General features: G+C 43.9%; 1 protein-coding gene and 1 long non-coding RNA gene across 2 annotated transcripts in view; one reads left to right on the forward strand and one right to left on the reverse strand.

The window, feature by feature from the left end:
- RGS7BP (regulator of G protein signaling 7 binding protein) overlaps window positions 1–22,677 on the forward strand; it is a 567,198-nt gene that overhangs the window by 427,572 nt on the left and 116,949 nt on the right. The window lies entirely within an intron of this gene.
- The window catches only part of LOC138511576 (uncharacterized), a 132,145-nt gene that overhangs the window by 105,860 nt on the left and 3,608 nt on the right, over window positions 1–22,677 (reverse strand). Inside the window, exon 2 of the long non-coding RNA XR_011280633.1 lies at window positions 20,738–20,823. This is a non-coding gene — a long non-coding RNA (uncharacterized lncRNA). The remainder of the gene's footprint in view (window positions 1–20,737; window positions 20,824–22,677) is intronic.

Consider the following 22,677-nt stretch of genomic DNA (forward strand, 5'->3'; position numbering starts at 1 on the left):
ATTTGTACCCAAGACATGAAATGAGCAACAATACAGCTGTTTTGCGTACCGCTGAAATAAGACATTAGCCAGAGGAGGACTTGCATATTCTTTAAACTTCAGCTAGACCTGCAGGTTGTGTAACTTAGATTACCTATTCAACCCAAGAGAAATGCACTCTACCCATAGCAACGGAGGACAACAAATTTAAAATGGGATTTCTATAAAATGATGCATGTCACAACAAACCCACTTTATGTTTAGAACACTGCTGCCACCCAGAGGCCAGCCATGCACAGTGCAAAGTCAATGTTAAATAAAAGTTTCAAACCTCTTCATAAAGGTGTCCGGTCATTTGGTCGAAAATAAATGGTCGAATGACCATTTGATCGAATCAAAATGGTCGAAAAAAAAAAGGTCGAATTTATTTTATTTATATATTTTTTTTTAGTTTGGTTGCTTAAAAAATATTTTTTAATAAAGAAAAAGGGGGGTTGTGGGGTTAACCCCCCCCCTAAAAAAAAAAATTAAAAAAAAAAAATCGACCTTTTTTTTCCGACCATTTTACATCGATCAAATGGTCATTCGACCATTTGGTTTTCGACCAAATGACTGGTAACCCTTCATAAAATCTACTCGACTATGCGAGTGGGCAAAAAGACTTTGCGAGCCATAGATGAGTTTCTGTAAAGTGTAGGTTAGCTGCATGAATGGACAAAAATACATAAGATAAAAAGGCTCTGAAAATAGTTTGGCCAGCTGCCTCCTGCAGGTAGTAATATAGAATACAATCATAATCAAAAAGCAAAGCAAGCTCTAGAGGCCAACTCAAGTGTTTGGTATTGCAGTAGAGTTGTAGATGTACAGACTGGATGGAACTATTGATCAATACTTTGTGTAAGCATCTAGTTTGCTTTGTGTATTCGTTATATAAGAGGTAAGAAAGAGACTAAACAGAGTGGATTGTGTAGCTGGCAGACACCTGGGCAAACTACGTGGAATATTGTGGTTTTGTGGTCATCTCACTTTCAACGGTACCTGGAATAAAGGAACAGGGTGATAATATAGAATGTCATAGAATGTCAGGGAGTATGATTTCACTCATGGTAGCACCGGTTGCAAGATGTATGCAACCTGCAGGTTAGAGAACTAGGTTTGCCATGAAAAGCATTTGATCATGTACATTTTCAAAGTGTTCACTTTTCAATTTGATGCATCTTCCCCTACAAAAAGTAGTATAGTTGACACTATGAAATTTAGATAACATTAACATAAACCTTACAGTAAAGCATGGAGATGATGCAGTATTTTACACCATCAATACTGTAATTATGCATTATGTAACAACTTACATTTTAGCAATGGAATTGCATGATTGTCTTTAAAAAAAATATAAAGTTGACACATAGTGGTCTTTACCAGACAGGATATTGAACGCTTAATAAATGTATCTTCCTGGTTACTTCTGGTTTGCAATTATTTGAAAAAGAAATGCTTGCCTAGCACTCCCGCACATGCCTTTGGCACTTAGGAGCGAAGGAGATGTTTACTTCTGCACTTTCTCTCCACTAGCACATGAAGTGAACAGGGAAAAGAGATTGAAGAGAGCAAACAGGACAGAGGAATGTAGGGCGAGCTGTGCTTTAATTGAAGAGGGCAACTTAAGTAGCTAACTTTGCTATACAAGTGCTCATTTGCTGATTGCTATGCGACACCGCTTATTTTATGCCTTGCAGTATCCACTGTGTAAAGGCCAGCGGAGCGGGAACAGCTGCTTTTCTGATCCACTGAACCCCGTGCATTGGGAGTGAGGGTTTATTGCGTATTCAGAAAGGAGAAGGGGTTTCCAGTCCTCTGACAGGATGTGTAAGCAGTGTTTAGGTGCAGAAGAGAAGGAGACTCCGTAGTTCTAGCCCAGTACCAAATCCCTGGGGCAGGCAGCATTTCCAGCTCTCAACCCCCAACACTGCTGGTGACTCTCCTTCCTCCCTTCCGGTTTCACCCCAGAGCCCATTTGCCTCACTGCACCCTCTACTTGTTAAATGGTATCCTCGCGCTGCGGTGGTACACACAACCACTGAGCACCCATACACTACACATGCAGCCACACAATATGCAATGTTGATACACAGCACTGTATACATATATGCGCAGAATGTACATAGAGCCGCGCACTGCCGCGTGCTCGCACTGCAAATGCACACTAATTCTGCACATACACTAATCATATTCAACATACACCCACAAAATCCACATACCCCTTCACACTGCGCATATGCCCACATGCTGCACAAATGACCACATTCTTGACATATAAGAAAACGATGCACGCACGCCCACACATTATTTAATGCCTATTGGTTGTGTCGATGCTTCTTTTACTGAACAGGTTTATAGGGCACGAAAAAGGGCATTGTCGAAAACGATGGAACCCTCTTGAAATACGTGTCTAGATTCGATCAAAAACATGGTTCATGTTTAAGATAACACGGCGCAAACTGTGTTTACGATTCTCAGAATATATCTGTTGCTCGTCGTGTCTTCTTTCTCTCCCTCTGAATATCATTTGGCTTCCACTTCACGACCCAGATTTTGTTTTATTCTGTTTCACACTGTCGAGTTTAAAAGATGAAATGCTTTTATTTTCATCACGCCTCTTCCATTCTTTCCCTAAAGTCGCACGTTATGTGTTTTCTCACCAGGAAAAGTGTGTTGCAGATAAAGGTGTTGCTTTCAAATTATGCGTGTCCCTAACGGGGATCCAATGCTAAATAGGCAGTCTGAACACCTGTTTCTCCAGAGCAACCTTTTAGGAGCCCCACTGAAGTCGGAGGGGGTATTTGTTTTATGGAGATTGCTGTGAGGAGGAGTGTATTGGGGTGGAACCGCTCTGCTTTAAGGTGCTTTAAAGTATACTGCAGCGGACAGTCAATCGGAACATTGTCACGCTCCCGGAGGCTGCAGCACGCAGGGCCCCCCTGCAGAGCATGATGCACAGATGTAGCTCACTGGTGTGAGTAAAGGGATTTATTTCAAGGCCTCCAGACTCTAGGCCAGGGGTCTGCAGCCTTTGGCTCTCCAGATGTTTTGGACTACAGCACCACGGTCAATGCTAAGGAATCTAGGGAGTTGTAGTCCAAAACATCTGGTGAGCCACGGGTTGCAGACCCCTTCTCTAGGCTAACAGGGAACTACTGGAATAAAGAGCAAGGGCCTATCTGCTGCTGCCAGGAAGAGCATCACAGTGCATTGTGAAGGTGTCTCACCCACTATTCGCCGGGACTCTGTCATCCAGGTGGCCAAGACACGGCCATCGCTATTGGAACCAGTTCCTGGGGGTGGACCAGTGCGGGAGGATCCCCTGGATGAGGGGTCTTCAGGGAGTGGAAGTGGGACACCCAAGGGTGAGAGGCGGTATCCCTTCCCTGTAATAACCTTTCCCCATCCAACCAGGTAGGATACCTAGAAGCTCAACCCCCCTTTCCCTACACAAACATTTTATCGTGGACAGTTCATCGTGAGCAACAACGGACTAACACTAGAGCCGTATACCTGACATGTCCCAACACCATGTTCAGGCAAGGTCAGGCAATTACAGATCATTACACACACCTGACTCCCATCACACTTCCCCACATGGATAAAATACGCAGCACGAAAGCACACTCTGAGCAAGGAAAAGCACTCAAGGAAGCAGCAGTTCCAAGGTGGTGGTTTAGCACAAGAAGAAAGGAGGCAAGACCAGAGAAGGTTGCAAGGAAGGAAGTACCGTTGACCTCTAGAAACCGTTATTTTCACGAGCCTTGGAAAGTGAGAAGCCTAAGACCGGGAACTGAAGCTGAACAATCCTACACTGTGTGTCAAAGGTATCCGGGGCATTCCTGTGTCGATAACCCAGGCCAGGCCGGGAGGAGCGATTGCTGCAGTGGTACTGTCCTTGGCTCATGCAAGAAAGCTGTGCCAGTAAAAGCAGCACAGGGGAGTCAGGAAACTGAGACAGAATCAGCTTGTGTTTAAACCAAAGTCGCAAGCGGCAATATTGTATGAAGAAATCCACAAAGAACAGTGTTTGAAGCAAATGTAATGAGAGGCTCTAACGCGCAAATGTAAATAGAGGCTCCATGTTTAGGCAAGGTCAGGCAATTACTGATCATTACACACACCTGACTCCCATCACACTTCCCCACATGGATAAAATACGCAGCACGAAAGCACACTCTGAGCAAGGAAAAGCACTCAAGGAAGCAGCAGTTCCAAGATGGTGGTTTAGCACAAGAATAAAGGCGACAAGACCAGAGAGGGTTGCAAGGAAGGAAGTACCGTTGACCTCTAGAAACCGTTATTTTCACGAGCCTTGGAAAGTGAGAAGCCTAAGACTGGGAACTGAAGCTGAACAATCCTACACTGTGTGTCAAAGGTATCCGGGGCATTCCCGTGTCGATAACCCAGGCCAGGCCGGGAGGAGCGATTGCTGCCATGGAACTGTCCTTTGCTCCTGCAAGAAAGCTGTGCCAGTAAAAGCAGCACAGGGGAGTCAGGAAACTGAGACAGAATCAGCTTGTGTTTAAACCAAAGTCGCAAGCGGCAACATTGTATGAAAAAATCCACAATGGACAGTGTTTGAAGCAAATGTAATGAGAGACTCCAACAAGTGGAAACTAAAGGAGTCAATTTACTTTGAAAAAGCCAAATAAGATACCGTGTACAGAGTGGTCTGGCGCCCCATGGTTGCTCATTCAATGGTCTCCGTTAGGTATCCAACTAAATGGCAACTGCACTGTAAAAAAGGGACTTTGTATCAAAGTGGTCCTGCAATGGGTCAAGCAAAACCCTGTGCACATTTGAAGATCTTCGATAAGTAAAAAGTGAACTGCAATTGGTCTGAGCCCTGCTGAGGGAGACTAATTGAAAGTGGAAAAGGGATATGAGCCCGGATGAGGGGGATCTGCAGTGAACCGTGAGTCACCCGAAAAGGAATGTTTTTGGAACGTTAAAATAAAGGGATCTGAGCCCGGAAGAGGGGTATCCTCTTTAATGGAAAAGGAATGTGAGCCTGGAAGAGGGGGATCCACCGTAATAGAAAAGGGATCTGAGCGCAGCTAAGGGGGATCCAGGGTGAGGCACCCGAATCACATAACTGTATGAAGAAAATAACTTTCTGTTTGTGTTTTGTACATCAGGCCCTTTGAAGGGTTCCATGTAATAATGTCATCACAAAAATCTCGCCATGCAAAAATATCGCCGAAAAATGCCCGTTTTTTGTGGCAACATTATTGCATGGAACATGCGGGGGACACCCCCGCAACCTCCAAACTTATTTATTTTTTCTTTTTTTTAACATTTTTTTTTTTGCCCCTGTCCCCATATATATGGTCACCCATATAATATTGCTGCGACCTTTCCCGGCGATATTATTTACGGTGACCATATATATGGGGATAATATTACCTGATACCCTCTGAAGCTAGAGACTTTGATGAGAAAAGAGACTTGGGCACAGAAGACCCCGATGCTGGAATTGGAACTGTATCCTCGTGTCGAGGAAGCCAGAGTGTGTGCTTGGCTCGAGTCAACCGCCTTGCCCCATGCTGAAAACGCAAGGAAGGGAAGCCAATGCCCCGAACATCCTGACTTATCATTTTCTGAACACTTCTTTCTTTTGCATGAACATTCCCCACACTATTTGTAAATTAGCGGTAAGGATTGGCAATAGGTATTTTTAGAATAGGCCCTTTTATTTTGACAAGACTCCACTAGGACTAAATGGGCGAGTGTCGCACACTGAGACATCAGGTATCAACCTGCAATGACTTAAGGAGCCCTGACTCCAAAACCTCCACTCTCCAAGCAAGCAAGGACATTGTTGGGCACTACCAGTTTGCTGTTCACCCTAACCCCCACCTACCCAAGGACACCCACCAACCAGCCATGATAAAGACCTTTAATGATATTGGTCGGCACCTCATGTTAATCAATACCAATATACCTGGCACCACATGTTAATCAATGTCAATATTTCTTGACAACTAACTGTACAGAGGATAGTTTAGCAACTTACCAAGAAAAAGACGAAAGTCAACAAATAATAAAAAATGAATGAAAAACAATGAATTTTGTGGACTCTACCTTCCTACTCAACCAAGTAGGCTCAAGCTCTTTCATATCACTACTCCACTAGGACTGCATTATTATTATTTGATGGACGTAGCTTGCTCCCATCTGTAGATTTAGTTTTAGGTAGGCATTTTTCACCCCCTTGTTAAAGTTCAATAAACACCCTTGAACTGTGGTCACTTGTGTCTATCTTACTTCGATCCCAGGCCTTCCTTAAAGCGTAAGAAGGCAATAGATCTCTATGTGATCCAGTGACACACCACACAAATGTACCGCCCCCTGAAAAATGTGGTGAGGAGCCCCTTAGATTCCTACAAACCAGATCCATTATAAAAGCCCTGGGCCGAGTAGGGAGCTATCGTAATAGCATGAGCTTCCCTGAACCACAGATCCTTGTTACTCAGTACACGCTACCCCCAATGTCATTAACTCACTTTAGAGGAACAGGTGGATTCATTTTCCCTAACTCCTGCTCCCTCACCATCATCATATTGGAACAGTAAGAGAAGAGCCCTGTATGGGACTCCATATGTTGTCCCTATACCGCATTGAGTCTACGAAAGATGATATGCACTCAGACAACTGTATCGAATGTATCCTCACACTGAGAGAGTGTGAAGATATTGCGTGGATGGATGTCAGCTTGCACCATTGGACATCATCGAGGCCAAGAGGAACAATGACACCCAGCATAATTGAATCAAATAGCAGTAAATATGTGATTGAAATGGAGACATTTGTGGTGTCTTCACACGTGATTCAGAAGTCGAAAACAAGGGCTATTCATTAAGCTAGTGATGTGCTTACACTCCCTCAAATGTTCTAGAACAGAGGGCAGGCTACAAGGTCAACTACAGACGAGAAACGTTGGCTCATGGTCATGGGCATACTGATGGGAGATGATGGACTAATTGGGAAAGTGGGGAGTAAACTGAAGTCACTCAAACACCTAGGTTTCCTTCCACTTACGTACTGCTAGCTGAGCCCAGGATTGGGTGGGAATGCCAACCAATCTGTGGGTGAAAGGGGAAACCTGCTATACAATGTTGCGTAGACCAATCTGCTGCCATTTTGTCAGCTATTATCAGTATTATATGTATTTAGAGGTAGTTCGAGGCATGCCTCACAGATAAGAGACAGCCAATGAAGTACTAGCCCATATATACTCTATAAGTAGAAATGTTTCCCTAACCAATCCCTCCCATCAATAGGTTAAATGGTTTGCCACATAGGATGATATCATAGATGATGCATATTGGGATACAAAACCTCTGTGTAATCAAGTGTGTGCATGAGTGTGCGTGCATCAGTCCGATGTCTGCTAGTTTGCCCTGCTTTATTAAATTGAGAATAAAGTAGTACTTTGCCATATTCTTTGAGTCTGTCGGTTATTTGGTCTGAGACCTTTATTGGTAATCCCATCTAGCACAAGAGATGCTTCAAAGTTCTATAGCACATCACCAAGAGCTAACACATTGAAGGCTTTGAGTGGGTCACAGGGTCCATCAGTACAACGCTACCAATTGGCCAGTATGTATCACTAGCTCTTATCTTTAAGGGGACCCAATTTTTCCATGTCAGTGAAGTACCTTTTATCTGGCCCTGGGCTTCCCTTTTACCAATGATTAGTATCAGGACTAATTTTATCAAAGTTACCTAAACCAGTTGCAGAGTTAGTTTATTGTCATTGCAATGCAAGAATCCAACCGGTTGGAGTATCCTCATCTGACTAAATGAACCCCAGAACAAATAAAATGGCCTATTTGTATACCTTTTTCACCTCTAACAAAAAGCAGTTTATTGCATTGGACCTATCTCTTCTCATGGCCTTGCACATATTTCCCTCATCTGGGGAGAGAACCGCTTACACATCCTCTCTTCATACAGTCTTGCGTATCCTCTCTAGAGTACACATCCCTGCTTCATCTGCTCATGTGCAATAATACTCATTCTATACTCCATCTCCATATTACCTCTTAGACCATGCCACTTCTAAACCCAATGCCTTGTGGGCCTTGCCGCTTCCCAGAGCAAACAAAAATGGCTACCCTCATAACATACTGGAAATGGCTGTTCATGTGACATCCTGCTTCCACAACTGTGCTATTGGTGTGTTACTAACATTGAGTCATGTGACCGGCCAACATCTACCCTTTATTAGTTTTGCCAGGGGACAGCAATCAAGAGATCTGAGAAAATTGCCTGGATGAAGTATGGCATCCCAAACTTTCCTTGTCCTGTGTAGTTTTCTCCATGAAATGTAGTGCTCTGCATAAGGATTCTTAGAGCAGTGCATGGTGGTTAGTGCATACTCCCTTAGGCGGGAGGGTGTGCACCTACAGGAAGTTGGAGGTGACTTGCAGATGAGATATTTTTTTCACTTTCCAAACCAGCTTCACAATACCTTGCCAATAGTGCAAGCATGTGCTTTTTTGATAGGAAAGACTTGGCTTTTGATGTCAATCGCTGCTATGAAATAGAAATACCTTTTTATACAATGTGAGTACCAGAGTTAATGATGTTTGCAGTGCTTAATTTGTGTGGGTGTGTGAGCCCTGGCACTTATTTACGAGCCCCGGCACTTATTGTCTCAGACACAGTTTCATTATGATGTGGTGTTTTGGCAACTTTATTATTTTAACTGCCAGGCACATAATAAACACCTATAGAATCAGAGCAAAATGTAAATGATGATTGTAACTGAGAACATACTTAAGTGTCTCATTTCAAGGCACGACAAGTATGTTATTTTATTTGTATGTTGATTGGCATTTGTGAATCACACTTCTGCCGTAGTGAGTACATTTGTCAACCACAATAAGCCGGTGAGAGAATGCTCGGACTGGCCAATAGGGCAATAGGTCCGAGGGCGAACCAAAACTGCAGAACGCTGGTGTGGGCCACTTTTTGTGGTCAAATTGGACCACTTTTTTGGCCAATGTGGGCCAGTTTGATGGGTTACTTCACTATGCGACTAATATGTTTGACCAGTGTTGGTCAATAAATATTCTTTAAAATGCAGATTTTGCATCACATTTTATCAAAAAACTCCCCCTCTTGGGTACTATTCAAACAGTGCTACAGAAGGAAAGAATTGGCATTTGCAACTGTGGGACACTTTTTAATTGGTGCACGAGACAATTCTATGGGCCAGTCTGACCCTGGGTGGGAGTTGCAGCTTTAACCCCATATATGTTGACAGCATGGGGAGCAGCCGTCGGTGGTGGCAACAGTGGATGGAGAGCTGCCCATCCTGACCTGTCAAGGGCACGTTAGAAAATATTTGAGACCCGGCACTTATTGTTTTACAATTTGAGCACTGTGGTTGTATGTTTGTATGTGATAGCAGCAGCGAGCACCAGAGCGGCAGAGCCAGTGCCTGCACCAATTACGGTCTTTAGATCGCTTACACTAAAGCCTCATGCACAAAAGACTGCATCACTTTGCGCCACGCAGAGTACAGCGGACTTCAGGGAAGTGGCCCTAAGAGGGGGCAGAAGAGGCCATGGGGGCTAGTACAGGTACGCAGCAGCCGGGACCCACTGAAATGGCCGAGGGGGAGGCATAAGACCATCCTTGTGACGGCGGCCTTCGCAGGCAGCCTACTGCAAAGTTAGTCTTATGTTTGTGGTCTTGGGACCTAGATCCGCCTGCACTGCTAAACAAAAGAACGAACTATTTGCTATGTCAATGCTGGTCTTATATGATTTGTTCGATCCACACTAAATTGTAACAATAACCTACAGTTGAGAAAAGGTGGGAATTGTACCATGGATGCGGAAATTGATTAAAACAAGGTTTTGAGGAAAGGAAGCGCATTTACTCCAAACTATTTGTCTTGTTCTTCCATAACATGCTCAACCAACCCAAGGTACCAGTTTACTACAAATACATTGTACAAATACAATATGTACTTTTCTGGTGGTAATAATGAAACAGAACCAAATGGTGTGTATTTTCTCTTATTTTAGTTCACAAAGCCTGTAAAACGGGTAGATTATGCTAGAAGGTTAACAAAGAAGTAACTTACCTCACTGTGCAAAGACAGGGATCCCTCCCAAATGTTAGCCTGCAGCTGCCGGTCACTAGCAATCTACACCCCATTTTATAGTAGAAAAGGGACCCTTCTAGCGTAAAAGTAACATGGCCGCCGAGCTACTGGAGAGCAGCACATGCGCACATTGCCAGTTTCTAAACTTCTTTTCTCAATACCAATAGTTCTCATCAGAGGGTGATTTACTGCATCAATAAAGCCACACCAGAAACCTTTCTTCTCACACATGAAATCCTATATTAATACATTCTGAGTTTAGGGTTGTTTTGCGAAGCGAGCAGAGAAGTAATTAAGAAGAACATGTAATGATCCTCAAAGGTACACCTCGCTCTTTTCCACGTTTTCCTCAGACCCGCTCAGTCTAAGCTTATAATTTGTTTAAACAGACTCACTGAAAATGGTTCATTTGTAAATCCCAAAAGGGATCAGAGAAAATTGGTTTGCAAAATGTTTTGTTCAGAAGGAAACCATTGTGAAGTAGAGCAGATCGCAGGACATTTAGATTATTTTTGCATTGGTTTTGGGAAACTCACAAATTTAGATGTCCTCTAGCAGAGCAGTACATGGCGGGCCACAGCAGGCCTACTATAGATGGAGCAGGGGGCCGGAAAAGCCTCTCTCTAGTCGAAAGTGATGCGCGTGCCGCCCTAGACGAACATCTGGATAGTTCTGGTAACCTGGTCATGCCTTAGCTCCATGGATATTGAAAGCAGGTCCCTAAATCTGTGTGACATTGCACGAAAATCATGTTTTAAAAGAAATGTTCTTCTTACTTGGAAACCAAAGCTGTTAGAGGAGTGGATGATCTCCTAGAGAATGCTCTTAAAGAGAGATCGTAGTGAGCGGGAACTATTGAGAAATGAGTTCCACTACTTTTATGTTTTACTTTTAACAGTCCCACTACTTTTTCCAACCCTTGTCACCATTCTGAAATTGTTATTTTTGAAGTTCAAGTGTACCGCTTTATTTTACCCTATATCAGTTACTACAGCTAAGCTGAAGCCTCTTTAGCCGTATATTTAGAAAGCGTGGATGACATGTCCGCCTGGATGGACTGTAGCTGGTTCATCTTTGCCAGAGGAAGATGGAGGAGGTCCTGCTCACAATAAAGAGAAATCGCTCTTCACACCCCTACCTCTCCTGTTTTCGGAAAACGTGTCAAGTTGTTATCTCCGCTTAAATGCTTAAACGTTAAAATTGATGAAGGTCGAGGCCGGTCACAAGGGAAGCTATATTGGTTCAAGTTGGCTCCATGGGATTGTTCCCTTAATGCTAATAGAAAAGTGTGTAGTTGTAGTAGCCGTCTTAGTGACTCTTGTAACGCCCTTCTATGTGGTACTTCAATTAACCTTTTTTGGAGACTCTGGGTTGCTTAAAACTGATTGGTTTCTGGACGTATTGAAAGTGATCATGTCCAAGCATCTTACAGGAACTTCCTCTGACTCCGAGTAATGTAAAGAATTGAGTTTAACATTCTCTTCACCAACTTCAGATGCATGAATGGGTCTGTTCTTGCCTACCTTAAGGAGAGTATCACACTGTTGATCCCGGTATGGAAGCTTAAGTCTATGGTGGACCACAGAGTGTTCATCCCCAGGAGACTCTGCTAGACCAGAGGACATAAAAGTCTGTCGGTCTCAGGACCAAGGCTTTGGAACATTTTACCTAATCCATTCATGACACTGCAAGCATTTTTAGTGTCAGGTCCCTGTCGAAGCAGCATCTGTTTAGGTTTGTGTTCGGTGTGGGTTCCAGCGGAGTTAAGATTAGAGAAAAAAGGCATTGATTTCACAAATGCACTAGACACATCTTCTAGTTGACTGACAGAGAAAGAAATGGAACAAACAAAGGAGGAGCTCCTTCTTGTACCAGTTCCATCCACTTGCTGTCAACATGTTCTGGTCGGAACCACTTGACACATGCGTTGTACCATGCCCCTGCCTGCCCCATCCCCTGCCAGGGTCTCAGTTCCACTACCTTTTTGGGTACACTTCTGTAAACACGAATACTTGAAATGCAAGCTCCCCTTGGGATTGGAACTAATAGATGCCTTGAAAGGATTTTAAGTATATTCATTGAGGAAGACGCATTTTAGTGCTGAGGGCTTTTGTTTTTTAACTTTTTCTTTGCTGGATTTAACATGATTGCAAAGTAACTATATGTTAATCTAGGACCTTTCCTTCCTTTTTGGGATTTTATTGGACAATTCTGTGTGAATTCCTATTGGTCATCACGTGCATCCTTAGTTGATGGTTATTGATCTACTAGGATCAGAGGTGGCATCTGGGGTGATTTCTTTGCAACTTTATCTACCACTCGTTTGTTAGTCCTCTATTTGCAGACACTGACCACATTAGGTTATTAGGTCTCGTATAGCACATCCTTAGAGCTTAGGGAAATGGCTTGATTTGAAAAGTGAGTTGCTGCAGAGTGACGAGGGAGAAAGTGAGCTATATGCAGATTCGAATAACCAAGACTCTTTGCTGGTAAGCGTCTGGGTGTTTCGGGGGGGCACAGTGTCCCTTAAAACTCAAGACCATGGGTGGGGTTTGTTTGGTATCTGGACTGATTCTTATGGTCAGGTTCGTGTACACAGGTCATGTGTTGCGGTTGCGATTGTGGGAGTTTGGCATACAGTTTCTGGGATATGGCTTTGTGGAGGGATGTGGCGTCAGTCGTGATGGGATGCTAAATGTTTTTTTTTTTATAGTTAAAATGGCGTTTGGGCACGGCAATGCTTCCGGGCGCTGCCATCCAGTATTTATTTATTTATTTATTCATATTTGTAGAGCGCACATCAGCCCAGAGGCATCGTGGCGCTTGTTACAGAGAATGAGCATACTTAGCTACAGTACCTGCCATCTCTTTGTGCAACCAGGTTAGAATAGTGTATTTCATTGATGGTGAGCCTTTGGCCCATGTATACTTTGCACATGGGTTGTAAGGTAACATTGCATGCCAGCTACCATAAAGACATCAGCATACTATTGTAGACTATCCCATGCCCACACTTGTCAGCATAGTATTGCTGTGCATGCGGTGGGCGTGGTTGCAATGTGGTGTGCGGTGGCTGTGTCAGTTGCTAAGGCATTGTGTGTGCCCTGTCACATTGCATTGATACCCCATGTATGGCAGAGTTTCTGGGAGGTGTCGGAAGGCAGTCTGAAGGCAGGTGCTGGCAAATTCTCTGGATTGTATTCCCCCTTTCCTGAAAGTTAGGCAATGCATGGGAACTCGGTGCCTACTCCATGATCTACATGGCACCATCTATTTGTGCAGTCCTGCATGTGTGTAAGGATGCTTTGTGATGTATATTTAATGATATCTTCACGAAAAGAAAATCACGCTTTTGACACCTTTTATTGGACTAATGGAAAATAAAGTGCACAGATAATAAAATGCATTAGGTTTCAAAATCCAATCTTATTCTTCATCAAATGGTAATAAAAGCAATAATAAAAAAAATAAACCAGCCATGCTGGGCATGCCTTTAAGAAAGAAAAAAGAAAGAATCTTCCGTTTCATACCCCATCGGGTGCGGGAGGAGCATGCATGGCTTGCATCCTGGCTTGGCTAGTTATCTTCAGAGCAATAGGTCTGATACAGAAAATGAAATATCAGTGCTCACTGAAAAAGATTCGCAATAGGGGCTGTGCTGGGGCTGCCATGTTAGGAAGGTCACCATTGCTCACACAGAACAGAACAATGCTGCACTTATTAAATTCACAATGGTAAGTGCGCAGAATCTTTATATACGATCGAGCAAGTTCCAAAAAGCATTCATGGCACTCAAGAGAAACCCTCATATGTGCTATTTAGGCTTCCAAGATTGGCATTGTTCATACCTCGTGTCCGCACATTTCATGCGTTCTAAAAGGTGATGTCCCCCAGCTATTGGTGGGAGGTGGTAGAGTTTGTGTCAGTCGGCTGTGGAGTGATGACCCACTGCTGTTGCTGTTTTGTGGTGTAATATGCTATATCATCATGTAGTTCATCCCAAGTCCCACCCATATACTTTCCTTGCTGCCATTGTTTGTATTGAATGAGGGGTGCCCGGAAATCATGTCAAATGTGTGCAATTATGTTTCACAAATTCTAGTACCTGTTTGTGATATAGGATTCTGAAAGTATCTCCTTTGCCTCTCAAAGCAGAAATCGAATGTTCAAATAGTTGGCATGAAACTCCCTAGCTATGCTTATCTTTATCATGGAACTAGTCTCAGTATTTGCTTCTTTGATCATAATAAATGTGCAGCAATATTTACAATATTACTGATATTATGTGAATACCCTGATTAAAACAAGACTGTTGGGATTGTGAATGACTTAGTTTGGCCATTGTCCCTGTTTCGTTGATTACCTGTTCCTTTAGGTAGCTTCAACGATAATCATCTATTTAATTGCAACACTTGTAAACTATATACCCTGCATACCTTGCAATGTCAGTCCTAGCTTTTCTTTTCCTAGCATAAGTGTGATCCAGTTTAAAATATGCAACTTCAGGGATCGGTGGGGGGCATTTGAAAATTAGCAGCTTGCTCCGCCTGGAAGCAGACAGATAGCGTTAATTGCCCCGGGATACTGATAGATTGCAGCTCGAATGCAGTGATCTCTTACCACTCTTAGACCTCACCAGCAAGTCCTGGATTGTGTAAACAAATTCATTCATCAAATATTAATCCTCCAAAGAAATAGTGCAGCTCATATTAAAGTGAGAACATAGCTGTATGCACGGAGGGAGGAGGAGAACATGGGAACAGGGAGTAGACTACGATGTAACGTAATGTGGATGGCCTTTTAGTGCTCTGTGCTTCGTTTAATTGAGGGGGAGGGAAAATGACTGTGGTAGCAAGGAGAGGTACATCTGGAACTTGAAATGTTCCTTAGGTCTGACCAGAGGAACCGGTGTGCTGTTTACTGGTATGTTTCTATTCGAATTGTAGTGAGGGTATTCGGCAGGGTCATCCAGAGGGAGCCCAGATGTGGATATCCTGCTCTGTCTGCTAGGAACAAGGCCTGCGTTGCCGGAGGGCCATCTGTGACAAGCTGGTTGGAGATGTGAATAATTAGAATGGTGTTAGTGTTTGCAGGTTAGAGGTGTGTAAGTAGCTAGACAATGTGTGTATTCTAAGGTGAAATTAAGAATGGTGAGGGGTTTATTTAGGGGCACACACAATCAAGAAGGCACATATAACAAGAGATAGCATGGTAGCGGAAGATATGAAAAGGCACAACAAAGCATCAAAAGACATACAGTACCATGTATGAAAAGCTATAACAAGGCACAGCATGGTCTAATCCCCACACTCCTATCGCTGAGCTCTGGAGGCATCTCTGATTTTCTCTTTCTACCTTTGCCACTGCCAAGACCGCTCTCTCTACCTCTTTCGCCCTCAGTCTCTGTTTGTCTTTCTTTCTCTTTCTCTCTCTCTCACTCTCTTTCTCTGTTTTTCTGTCTCTATCTCCGTCTTTAATTTAGAGTGTCTCGCTCTCAACTAGATACATTAACACTGGCTGCTACACAGAACATGGAATGGCAGATTAGGAAGCTGTACTCGCTAGGGCCTCCACTCATGAGCCTAAGTGAAGTGTTAAGGGTCCTGGCAGACATGAACCTGTATAAACAACAGGCATGGATTCACTTTCCTTACTATGTTGGTTGACAGGGTGGGAGACATGTCAAACCTCACTCTAACTTCTTCAGGTGCTTTGTGCATTGTGGCATGCTGAGATGTTTGCCCATAGGGGCACTGCCCCATGCCTGAGTCAGGTGACCTTTTATCCCAGAAATCTAATCCATTGTCTGCGGGAGACCCCAAACCGTTCTCACGCACACAATCACATGCCCAAACGGAACCCTCACACACCTGGCATTGAGGCAGCTCCATAAACCTCAGTTTCAGACTGCCACTGAGACCAGGCAGCATGTTCTTCAGAGGGAGCTTGATAAGATGAGGAGTAGGGAAGATAAAAGGGCCTGCACTATCCCTTAGCCTAAGGTGAAAGAAATGGGGGAGGGGAGTAGAATGCTCAATCCAACAACACATCCATTTCAAATCAGCCCCAGTTCCTGATCTCTGCCAAGCTCATTGGGCAGCTCTACTAAAGAGAAAGAAAACAATAACCCTGTCATAAGACTCTAGGATGGACCGTTCACTTACAAAGGAGACGAGAGATAGGTTGCCCTACAGGCTGACCTCTGATATCTGATCATAGATGCGGTCACCGGTGCAGCCGGTAACAGACAAGATGTCTTTTTATCCTAGGTCCAAGAGTATGTCTGAAGCTATAACGAGTGCGTTGTCATTGTTTCCCAGGGAGCAGGGTGCATTATCATTCGGCCTAAGGATCCCTGGTTCTCAAAAGAAACATTAAATGTTTCACAAGTGTACCGTATTCCTCTAATTGCAAGGAGAGGTCCTTCCAAGGGGATTATGGAGTAGAGGTGTGGAGGGCATGTCCCAATCTACAAAGAGATTAGGAAAGATCTTCAGGGTTTATGATCTATATACGGCATGAACGGTTTCCTCTGGGGTTGGCTTGGGTCACCCAAAAAAGACTACTCGAAAATTGGTGAGCAACCCCTGCCTTTTTAGACTAAATCCTTGCAGGGTCTGTGAATGCTAGTTTCTTGATGTCAGAGATGACACAGAAAATACTTCAAGTCTCAGAGACGGTTCAAGTTTTTGTTTAAATTAAAGTTGGCTTTGTGGGCCCTAGGGCCATTCCTCTCTCTCATCTCTGATGACGTCTCCTCCCATACCCAGGCACCTGTATCCCCGGTTAGTGCTACTGATCTGTAACACTACTACTTTTCTATGCTAGAGATGTCTCCTTAAGACGCCAGCTGTCTACACTCCCTCGAGAAGTTACTAGCTGCCCCTACTCTCTCCAGTTGTTAGTATTCTAATGGGGTTTGGGATTTGTGCCCTGCACTTTTTCTGTCTGACTCAGGCTGGTTCTGTAACACTCTAGCTCACCTCTGCATTTTTACTCTCACCAATAGATCCCTCATCTTGCTCTTCCTACCGCTCTGCTGTCTCTCCGATCTTTCACTCCTCCTGGCTCTCGTCTCTATCCTTTGATGTTTCCTCTCCTCCAATTCCACTTCTGCTCCTGCTTTCACCACTACTTTCCTCCATCCACTACTTCCTCCCACGTCTTCCCTCCCTCCACTACTTCTCTCCTCCTTTCACCACTATTCTCCTCCTCCAACCACTACTTTCCTCCTCCCACTATTACGCTCCTCCTCCCGTGGCTACTCCCCTCCTCCCACTTCTACTCCCCTACTCTAACTAGTACTAAACCACCCTCCTTTTATCCAGTACCATACATTTCACAGTCACTCTTTACAATATACTCTCTACTCACTAACCACACAAACAAGCATATTCACACTGCAGAGCCACTGTCTCTCCCAAGCCAATACTCGCATTCTCCACAAACCTCCTCCACAAACCGCTGCTCCCTCCATCCTCCCGCCGGTCTCTCGGTCCACCTCCACTTCCACTGCTCATCACCCAAATAACCCTTACTTCCTGCTTCCTGTCGCTTGTCTGAGGAATACTTCCCATTTTCTGATTCGCCATCTTTTGCTGCCCATTCGACCTTGCCTTTGCTTGTATGGCACTCGCTGTTGTCTAAATTTAAATGTGGGCTTCATCACAACATCATGCCACTTTAATGATTACAGTTTCAAAGTATTTTAATGGTACACCGTAAACATGTGCTTTCATTGCTACATAAAATGCATTATGGGGCATGTAGTCTTAGGGCACTGCAATGGAAAACACGTACATAGACACTTTCGCTTAATGTAGTTATCAGCTGCTCATGTTTCCCCTTCCCCACATTGTGTCCCCTGCATTTAAATGTCTAGGAGTGGGAAGCTTTGCTCATCATCCTCTTGATTTACCTTAATAAAAGCCACCACACGCCAGTAATAAAGGCCTCGTTTCCGGATGGGCGCCGGCATATAAAAAAGGCTCCATAGCCATCACAAGGAATGCTTTCTCCCCAAGTGGAAACACCACTATAATGCACCATAACTGTTGGTGTATGGAGCGTATCATATCTGCTGATACCTATAAAGGGAGACTCTCAATTTCCTGATGTTCTGTCTGTCTTTGCACTCACCAGCTGCTGGCTGGGGTCCTTGGTTAAATGTTATAGTGTGCCAATGTTCAAGTTTAGGACTGTTGTGGGCCATTCTTGCAAACCTACAGGGAGAGATGCAAAGGCAGCACATGGCCGAGTCTTCGATCATCTGCACTGCCAGTGCTGTGGCTGGGAACCTCCTACTGCTGGCATGAGCTCACGTGCTACAAGCTCCTGGTGGCATTCCTGATGGTTGCTGGGGTTTTTACTGGATGGCTGCATTTTGGTTAAGATGTAAAATGTCATGTGGAACCCATCCAGTGAGCACCTATAATTGTACATTATTATTTTATTATGACTAGTGATACAAGTAAATTGATAGCATGAGCCCTCGGCTTTGGTAGCTACTGGCTTTCGTAGCCAAGGGTATATTCCTCTGCAGTCGTGCCCTCCAGATAATCAATCTGTGGGGTTTTTTTGTTTCCGTTTTCCTTTTATTGTTGTCAATTGTTTCTATTTGTTGTATCACATTATTTTGTACGTTGTGAGAGGCAGGCTTAAGTGTGGGCTAACCAAAGAAAGACTCTTTTCCTAGCAACCCATTGATGTGCAACGAGAACCTTGCATAACAGCAGCTGAGCAGGCGATCACTTTACTCCTCCATTTTAGCACATGCCTTTAACAGTACCCTTATTTAGTATCTTTTGTTTTATTTTGTAGTTGGCCAATCTGTCTAAAATGAATAGGGCACATTCAATTAATCAGTGTGTTTTAATTGTAGGACGCTTTTGAGCGACAGTCCTTGTAAAATACTTTTGCACCAACAGAGAGATTTAAAACCAGCTCACATGCCCGAACTATTTTCTTCTGATCACCAAATAAATCTTTCACTGAGAGATTCTAACCAAACTCTCAGCGCTGCTCCCAATTTCATTGCTAGTACCCAATCCTCTATACTACTCATGCTGTGGTAATGAAGCACGTTCAAACGTATATAAGCGTATGCATAATACTATAGATGACTATGGGCCTCATCACGAGTTGGGCGGTATCCCGGCAGAAAATGCGCGGGATACCGGCCAATGCTATTAGCGTAACCGCAACTCGTTCTGGCGCAATTTGCGCTGGATCTCGGTTTGGGGTGGCGCTGTTAATCCCAATTTATATGGAGTCCATAGGACTCTATTGGGCTTTTCGAAACTATTATCTTCAACTCTCCGCCCAAACTCAGGATTGGGCGGAGCAGTAATATTGCGATAATAGCCTTACTGCCGCATTTTTACTGCTTTGCCCAGCCCCTGATGAGGCCCATAGCACCATCTCAGGGACGCCATTGAGTGCCTGCCCTGAGGGACAGCAGATGGTGTGACATATTAGGTGTGGTGAAAATGTTGCACCTGGGCAGTGACATTTGTGTCTTGCGCACACCGGGGAGAGGTGCAGTTAGTTTGCTTTTATGTTTATCAGAAATGTAGAAAAGCAAATGAAATGTATGGGAGATGTCGCACCAAGACAGAGGGTATTGTATTGCATGAAAAGGTCCACCACGTGACAAATTTTACAAACATCCATGACCAGTACTGTAGGAAATGCCTGACAATATTTCATTACTTGAATGTGTCAGCTCTGTAACAATGTTTCTATTGTGTGAGTACTTTGCCTGTGTGTGACAACTTGGAGCTGTAGGATGCAATGACAAGTGATTGTGAATAAATCACTACATTGGCCCTCATTACGACCCTGGCGGAGTGGGATACCGCCAGCGGTAATCGCGGCGGACCCGTCCGCCGTACTACGAGTTCCCTTAGCGCCATGGAGGTTTTCTCCGCCTGGTTTTACCGGGCGGAGAAAACCATGGCGCTAAGGGACCTCGTTGTTAATTACGCCGCCGTACTTTACGGCGGCGTAATTAACTCCTTCCCCACTCCCATTATACCCTATGGGGCAAGAATGGGAATGGGGAAGGGTAAAATGGGGATTGGGGATTTACCGCTCCGCCAAGGTCGGCATGGGGTGGTAAATCCGCCAACCCCCATGGCGCTATCGGCGGCTTTCCGCCATGCTCCGCGGTGCATTTTGCACCGCGAATTCCGCCAGGGTCGTAATGAGGGCCATTGTCTTATAGCAGAACATTATCAGTGCCCATGTTTTAACATTGAGATGTGTGACATTTAGGGCCTGATTCATGGAAGCATTTTATAATGGCGCAATCCCATAGGAAAACGTTCTGTGAATCCGGCCCTAAATGTAATGATGCCTTATAGTGAATGAGTGTCTGAATTATATTATGGGAGAACAGATTGTTTTTGCCATATAGTGTTTTCAGTGGTACACAAGAACATATGACCCACGTGTCAGATACAGCAATTCAGGGCATGAATAATGTTCCTGAAGGGGTAGAGCGAGATCCAGTCTGGCTTTGATTGTTTGATCTCAAAACTTTATACATGGAAAAGGAATTAAGTTACCAATCCAACACATACAGAACATTACCTGCAAAACAGGAAGTACTTCAAATGTACCATCCAAATAGAGTTGAAAGTGCCCAAATGTGGCTTCTAGGGACATCAACCACCTCCCTACACACAGAAATGAATAAACAAATTAGAAATACATGTTGTTATACTAGTTAGGAAATTGCTTAACATAAGAAACATGGTATTGGTTACATTAAACTGAAAGAGTGCCATCTTAATTCATCTCCCAAAAATACAATCATGACAATAGTTGAATTAGGAAGAAGAACAATGGCAGAGTTTACCTCGGATTATTACTTCAAAAAGTGCCATTTGGTTTTACACTTGAAGCATAATAAGCATGATAGTATGACAGTCATTACAATAACAGGATTCGAAAGTGAGGGGAGCTGGGAGCTATTTAGCTCCTGCTTGTAGCCTAGCAGATCCTGGTTAGCTCTACACCAACAGCAACCAGGAGCTACTTTTAGATCACCAGGCCAAACGATGCAGAACAAACACACCTATGTGAATTCAACTCTGTTAATTTGGAACAATCTATAAGTATACATTCAGACACCTCTATACAACATTTAAAGCCTAAAGGGCAATAATACATGCACAAAATCATACGTTTCCATCGTATGTGGAAGTTAGATTTGTGGAGCACTATGTAGATACTCCCCGTTCCCCAGTGGTAGCTCCTGGTCACTGGTTAATTCACTGGTTAGTCACTGGTTTTTTAAAGAGATCCAGTGTTCACTGGTTGACGTCACTTTCATCTGTTTTTGTCTTGGGTTGGTTGAAAACTTTTTGCATGTCATCCGAGTACAGATGGGAGGCTTGATGAGAGTGGCCAGTGGTTTGATTGCGCAATTAAAAGAAATGGAGATTGGTTTGATTTTTACAGTATCTCCATCTTCAGAGCTGCGAGGGTCGATGTGAAATCACCCAACGTGATTGAAGTAGAGCAGTCACTCAGGTCAGAATCTATCCAAAACAGGACATTGCCTGCCTACTAATATTATTCTGAGGTCTGTTCAGCAGGATGGAGTGGTCCACAATATCAGAGGTTGCCAACAGGTCCAGGAGGATCAGTACTGAGAGTGTATTATTGCAAAGGGTGTGTTGTATGTGTCCTCTCATTAAAACCACCGTGGTTCCTGTGCTTCTGCAGGGTTTGCAACTAATCCAAAAGCACGTAAGACCCACCATATTTTGAGAGTTGGAGGTGAGGTAGTTTAGACATGTATGGCATGGTAGATATTGGGTGGTAGTTCTGAAGGTTTGGTGGGTCTGCAGATTTTATTTTAAGAGTGTCGTAATCCCACGCTTCTCGGATTGAACCACAGATAATGGAGACACTGAAGATTCTCGCCAACGGGGAGGTTATTGGGCCAATACATTCTCAAGCATTGAAGCTGGACACGGTTCAACTTGAGATCCTAACACTTTAATGTGCTGAGCCAGTTTAGCAGTATCCTTGAGAAACATTATGAAGCCCTTTAGCAAGGTTGCAGGGCAGCAAGCTTGGTCCCACTCAGTCAGTAATCTGGTCTGGACCCTGACCTTTGTTTAGGGTGTTTAGTTTGTATCATCGCCATTTCAATTTGGAGTGGAAGCATTTAATAATAAGCAGTGGCAAAAACAATAGGATTGGCTTTGGAAATATCGAGGCCGGGGTAAAACATGTTGTCCTGTTGGAGCAAAATCGTAGCATTTACATTTGCAAAGCCACCCCTATTGGCTTTCTCCGTGGTTGTTTAGGTTTAGAAAGATTGAATACTTTGGAGAGGTGGAATTTATGTCATGTGATAAGTACTTTCTTGAGGAATAGGGATGTGGGGGCAATGTATTTGTACTTCAGAGGCTCTCTTCTGACCAGGGAGCAGTAACAGCACAGGTGCACCTTGTTTTAAAGGCATCAACATAGATCTGTCATAGTCCAAGGTCTTCAGGTTCACCTTCGTTCATTCC

This window comes from Ambystoma mexicanum, chromosome 6p, assembly GCF_040938575.1.
Source record: "Ambystoma mexicanum isolate Mex_15411 chromosome 6p, UKY_AmexF1_1, whole genome shotgun sequence".
Lineage (NCBI taxonomy): Eukaryota > Metazoa > Chordata > Amphibia > Caudata > Ambystomatidae > Ambystoma > Ambystoma mexicanum.